At 36.9% G+C, this 6,382-nt stretch overlaps 1 pseudogene across 1 annotated transcript; it reads right to left on the bottom strand.

Annotated features, from left to right (window-relative positions):
• Positions 1-745: 745 nt before the first annotated feature.
• LOC107031568 lies at positions 746-5,809 on the bottom strand (annotated as a pseudogene). The gene is made up of 10 exons (XR_001458244.2): positions 5,366-5,809; positions 5,008-5,235; positions 4,231-4,520; positions 3,556-3,796; positions 3,070-3,405; positions 2,882-2,967; positions 2,691-2,798; positions 2,240-2,544; positions 1,886-2,149; positions 746-1,804 (listed from the first exon to the last, which is right to left on the bottom strand). The product of XR_001458244.2 is annotated as a probable linoleate 9S-lipoxygenase 5 (transcript).
• Positions 5,810-6,382: the final 573 nt, after the last annotated feature.

Genomic DNA, 6,382 nt, shown 5'->3' with positions numbered 1-6,382 from the left:
TATGGACTTGTTATTTTTATTTTCTATTGTATTTGATTTTTTTTTGTAGCACATAAGTAGTCTATAGTAATATATATATGTCATTTAAATTTTATCATTTGTCATAAAAGAAGTATTTTAAGTATTTTGGGATAAACGTGCGATGCACGTTCCCAGAGACTAGTAAATAGTAAATGAGACAACAATAAAAAGAACACCTAGAATTAACGAGGTTCGGTAATTTTTGTTTTCTTTTGCCTACTCCACCAACCAATATTTGTTTCACTCCAAAAGAGTACAGGTGAAATACTACAAGAGATAAAGAAGAACAAATGTCTTACGAGATGAGAAGGCAAGTGAGAGGTGTGTTACAAATGAATTAGGAGCTACCTATTTATAGGAGTGAATTCTTCCTATTGATGTCATCCCTGACATCACAATATGTCAAAATGTCAAGATTTACCTCGTGGAACCAATTTATTGTTCACCTAAATTTCACCTACAAAAAGGTGTTATCTTTTACTTTTCTACCAATGAAAGAATTATCCTCCTAACTATCATATCTTCTCATTGATCCATTTTTGAATCTTGTCAAATTTAACATTAATGAGAGACAATTTCACTCGATACTTCCACACCACTTTTAAAAAAAGTAACAACTGTATCAAAAGTATCATTAGCTTTACGGAATCTGTGAGTTTTTTTTAGAGTCTTCATTGATCTGTTCATTGAAGAACTTCAAATATTATCAACCAATACCAATAGATTTAGCATATGTGCTTTTAGCTGCATTTCATATATAGGATCATTGTGCAGAAACCATAAAATCATTTGTAGATACAGAAAAAATAGGAAAAAGTTACTGTGATGTGTTTAGACTTTAGCTATATACAAGGATGCAGTACTGCATTTTCCCTTCTTGGGCTGAGTCATGAAGTCCAAGCAGAAACACACATAACAATGATAGAATTTGGCTAAAGAAATTTTGACATAGAAGAATGGATATACACACTATATGTTGCCAATCAGGCTATTATATTCGCGCTGTAGAACACGTCAAATTGAGACACTATTGGGAATTCCTTTACCAGTAAGTCCACTTTCACTGTTGTCACCTGAGGCATTGGGGTATAGTAACATATATGGAACCTTAACTGGTCCGTTGCGATTCTTCCATCTGCTGTCACTGTTCCTTTCCACTATTCTGTTCTCAATGTCTACTAATCTGTCGTGGAATCTTTGAAATGATTGTCGTGGTTCAACATCTGAAGTCCACTCTGGATTTTCTCTCTGTCCCAGATATATCTCGTCTGAAGAATGTCGTGACAATATTTCAATTAATGAAACACCTAGTAGAGTTTGGAACTGGGCTGTGATTGTCTTTAGGTAGGCAACGTCAGGATTAGATTCAAGTTCAGCATACTCAGGAGTGCCTGGCTCAGGCATGAATCGACGACTTACTGTTGGGCGATTTGGGAGGTAACCAGCATAAGGATACTGCCCGAAGTTGACAGCTGCATGAAGAGCAGAAGCCACCCATATGATAGTTGTGCATGTTTCAATGAGTTCAGCGCGTGTCTGCATCTGAGGCCACCATGGTTCATCTTTCAAGTCACCATGACCTTCATTGCGAACTTCCATCCACCAAGACTGGAGTTCAGTGTCATCACGGATCACGTCATCTGTTGAGTAATAGAATGAACAGTAGTCGTCAACCCAGGCTTCGATTGCTGCCCAAACCTCAAGCCCATCTACAGCAAAAGGATAATCCTCAATTAGAAGTTTAAGGCCATAGGGTTGGCTTGAGTCTGGCACTGCTATTCCTCTGCGATAAAGAAAGTGGGGTGTTAGATTTTGATAAGATCGATACTGCGATGGAGTTTATAAGTCGAAGCTTTGCACAGACCTCTTAAGAAGATCAGCAGGAAGTCCTTGCTCGGTGAACACCCAACTTTTATAGACAATAGATGACATTTCCATGGCATATTTCCCTGGAAAAACTGTCAGCTCAAGTATTCCACCTGCATTGATGAGTATCTGCCGAGCCAAAGCATTTATATACATGGTATCACGGAAATGAGGTTGTAAAAGCTTGAATATTGGATGAAGTACGCTCAAATGTCTATTCGTAGCAATCACAAATGGCTCTATTGTTGCATGAGTATTTAACCTGCAAGTTGAGTTGATGTTAATTAACTAAATTTATTTGGAATACCATGAAACATTTACATCTTTGCATCTACTTTTCTAAGAAGTTTACCAATGACTGATAAGCTGATGATAGCCAGAATCATTTACAGCGGCATAAGCTTTGGCCAGCTGCCAGACAGTGCCTTCAACACCCTCGTTAGCTGGTGTAAATACAAGGCTGGTGGCACCATGTTTATCTCCTTGTGGATGAGGTAAGCTCAACTCAATTGCAAGTGGCCTCAATGTTCCATTATCTTGAAGAAAAAGGAGAGTCCGACTGGCATAAGTCTTCGTTTTTGTTGTATTAATCCGTCTTAGGTAAGGCAACAATGCATCATGATGGTCTAAAATGAACAGCCTATTACCCTCAATAGCCTGCACCCACAAGTTCAGATAATCATTACTATATTTTCTTAGACAAAAGTCAAGTTGTTTCAGGAAATAAAGAAAGCCTTCGTCATATTTTCCCAAGGCTTCTTCGGTATATTCAAGTGCAAGAGGAAAATAGGTCAGGAATTTACTTCATCTACAGTTAGTCCATCCATGTTTTTCTCTATGTGCTCCCTTTTGATTGAACTGGTCTGATTACCATATACTTCAGGATCCAACTTGCTAGCCGGGGGAAACTCCTGATAAGCATTTGATGGGTTAGAAACATGCATGAGAGCAAAAATCATTAAACCCATCTAGTACAATGAATCTTGTTTGTTACCTGAAGACGTCGAATGATAACAGGGTTGACTCCAGCTAGCATTTCCCGTCCAAACTCTTCATCTGTCCTCCAGGCAGACCTATCAACTGCAGTAAATTTTAAAAGAAATGCTTATAATTAGTTATCAATTTTATGATGCAAGATCTAACATATCAGGAAGTATCTTAAGCTTGAAAGCCCTTTGGTACCTTTGATTACATCAGGCATCGGAAATTTGATAAATGGTTCACCATCGGAGCGGACTAGTTCTTTGAGCATCTCCCATGGGATGCATTGCCTGAGTTTTTTTAAATGATGGTCAGGCAGTTTTATCCCACCTTCATAAAGCTTGAGTACGTCTTCAAAGCTATCAAACTCGTTGATCGTTTTGTCAAATAAAGCAACAATCTCAGGAACGAGGACCTGACCCAAAGATTTAACAGCATATGCAAGGAAATCTGAAAGCTTCATAGGAGTGAAACGCTCATCTCGTGGAACATAAATGTCCAAACCTAAAGGCGGCAACCGGCTCTCTGACATAGGATCTGCAAAGCCAATAGGAATAACAGCTGCTTATTATCCATAGTACTTCATTGATCTTGAATTCATTTCATTGTAATAAAGTTTCTACAGCAATGCAAATTATAAGTCATAACCTTGTAAAATGATGACTTCAATTTTATATGTGATCTAACCTGTTTTGGTTGCTCAACGGCTTGTCCTGCCTCTACGAGGATATGGATATTCCTTCGATCCACCAAGCACAGGTCGAACATAGTCTGGCCCCTTATCTGGAAATCCAAGATCATTGTAGAATGCATAATCATACACTCTGTCCCACTCCTTGAGCTTGCCTGAACCACTTCCACGAAGACTAAGAAGCTCCTGTTCCCTGTATGGTCTGAGAGGCTCCGGTGTGTTGCTAGGCAGGTATGTCTGGAATACCAGAAAATTTTAATTTCAGCATATCTTATCATATGTGAACCTATCAACTGTATACAGCTGTTTGTTTATCATTTCAAGAAAAACTCCCAAGTTTTTAGATATTAATATGTAGCTTTCCTATCAAAGCTTAGGAACGGCTGTTCACTTATCATTATATAGTTTGCTAAGGAATTCTCATAACTTCTGTCTATTTAGAACAAATAATTAACCTTTTAGGCTCTTAAAGAGGACCCAAAGAGAACGCCCCAAAAAATTATACACGTAAATATCATGAAGTTTTGTCAGTATATCTGGTTGTTGCTAACTAATACAAGTCCAACAATGAGGCCTGAACCTCAATGCTGCTTCTGATTTTTAATTGCTAACTAGGTTACTTTTCTTTATTTAACTCACCACTAGCATTTCTAGTTTAATGCTAGAGATACCTTGTTTGCAAAAAACACGCGGTCGTATTTGTAGCGGTGTGCTGGATACACCCATGAATTGCACACAAAATGAAGTTCACCATGTCCAGGAACATCTTCTAAAACGACTGTCCTGAGGTAAAACTGACTGTGGTGGTAATTCTTGATTATGAAAGCTCCAGGAACTCCCATGGACTCATCCCAGTCAAATGTCACATTAAATGTAGCATCTCCCGCTGATATTGACGTCAATGTGGAAATCCAATTTTCCAGGAATGCTGGTTGTCCCAACTTCCCTGTACATCCATTTCCTACAAAAAATTAAACATAGCAGTATGCTTAAAGGTGTGTGTATTAAACATACAAACTTTCCTTTTTTTTCTTGTACATCCTTCTGCCATTCAACATGACATTAGAGTTATATCAAGCAATCCTTTTTATCAAGTCTCGCGATCATCCAAAACAAAATAATATATTCATGTACTTGATCTAAGAAAAAGACTCGCATATGAGGGCATGTTGTAGGCATAAATTAATAAAGTGTACCCTTTCTCGTAGTTCAAGTTTTAAATGAGATGGTTACACAATTCAACAACTACAAAATAGGGAGAAAAGATCAGAAAAACAACAAGTCAGACACACTCAAAGAATTGGACTAGGATCAACTTATAACTTGAATTATCATTACTCAAGTTAAGGAAGTAAACACACGAAAAGCCAAGGAGTTCAACGTCTACTATATACATAAAAAATAACTCTCACATGTAGTTTTTCCATGAAGGGGTTAAAAGGATATACCAGGTTCTGCATGGTCTGCACTGATGAGCTGCAAAGAAACACCTTTGCCAATGACTTCATGAAATCGATCGAGAAGAGAAGCACCAACATCCGTAAAGTCCAAGACATTCTTCTTCATCAACACAACTGTCCCTCTAACCTTTTTTCCATTGATATGAATATTGTTCTCATCTATAGTATCAATATTATTCTTGCCACAAACCACTCCAAGCCATTTCTCCAACATCTCTGTATAACATGGTGAAAACAACCCCATTATGCAAAATTTGAAAGTCAATAGAAAATCTTTTTTTTTTTTGAGTTTAAATGAAGAGACAAATATGCATATGAGTATTTATAAAGCAAGGTATCACCTTACTTCCAATTAGAGTAACTGTAGCAATATCAGTCTTCTTGACAATATGTATATGTTCACAACTTCTTGACCAAGAATTTGGTAGTCATCTACACCCAACTTGTACAAATCTTATACAAATCGCACATGGAACTGTTGGGGCATAAAGTTTCAATCTTTATAACTAAAACAAAAGTTTAAAGAACATATTCCATATAGGCAAATCCCATCTGGCTTTTCTGATTAAAATAATTAACATGTTAACCTCAAATAATATTTTGACATACATTTTTTCATTCAATAATGTTGAACTAAAAAACTAAACTGCTTTGGTGTTCTCATTGTTTCCCACTTCTAATTCACTCACTTATCAGCAGAAACTTTACAACTTGCCCAATAAGCTCACCTTTTTTTTCAAGAAAAGTAGAAGGGCACTACCCACTTGGGTCCCTCCACCCCACCCCCACCTCACACCACCCCACCACCCTATACTCCATTTCAATGTCTCAGAAAAGGGTCACAGGTTAGGTTGTTAAAAGAGTGAACAAATACCATATAGTGGATACTCTGTTTCAGGGTGGGGGTGGGGGTATGTGAGAAAAGCAGATATTTTGCTAACCTTTATGTGAAAACAAGCAGCTGTCAAGAAAGGGAATGTCATCAATCGAGTGGTGGAGAGGAAATTTCTTAAAATAAAGAGATGAAAATGATAGTTCACCGGAAGAAAAGTTGGATTCTTGATTTACCGGCGAAGTAAAAGAGTTCCCCGCGGAGGTGGACTAAGGAATTTTGTTCTCTACTAACCATAATGTGGTAGAGTAGAATATTTTTTAGAATTTAAATTTGTGTTATGGATTATTTTGCTCTTAATATGAGATCTTTTTCAAGCTTGTTTGGATTGGCTTTTGAATTTATGATTTATAAGTTAAAATGTCTAACTTATTATTTTTGTTATTTTTATTTTAAGATAAATGCTTATAAGTAACTTTTAATTTTACTTAAATACTTTAAAATTGTTAAAAAATACTTTAGCTTAAAAAC

Source organism: Solanum pennellii, chromosome 9, assembly GCF_001406875.1.
Source record: "Solanum pennellii chromosome 9, SPENNV200".
In the NCBI taxonomy this organism is placed as follows: domain Eukaryota; kingdom Viridiplantae; phylum Streptophyta; class Magnoliopsida; order Solanales; family Solanaceae; genus Solanum; species Solanum pennellii.
Note: the sequence above shows the minus strand (reverse complement) of the source record. Positions and strands in the feature narration are given on the sequence as shown.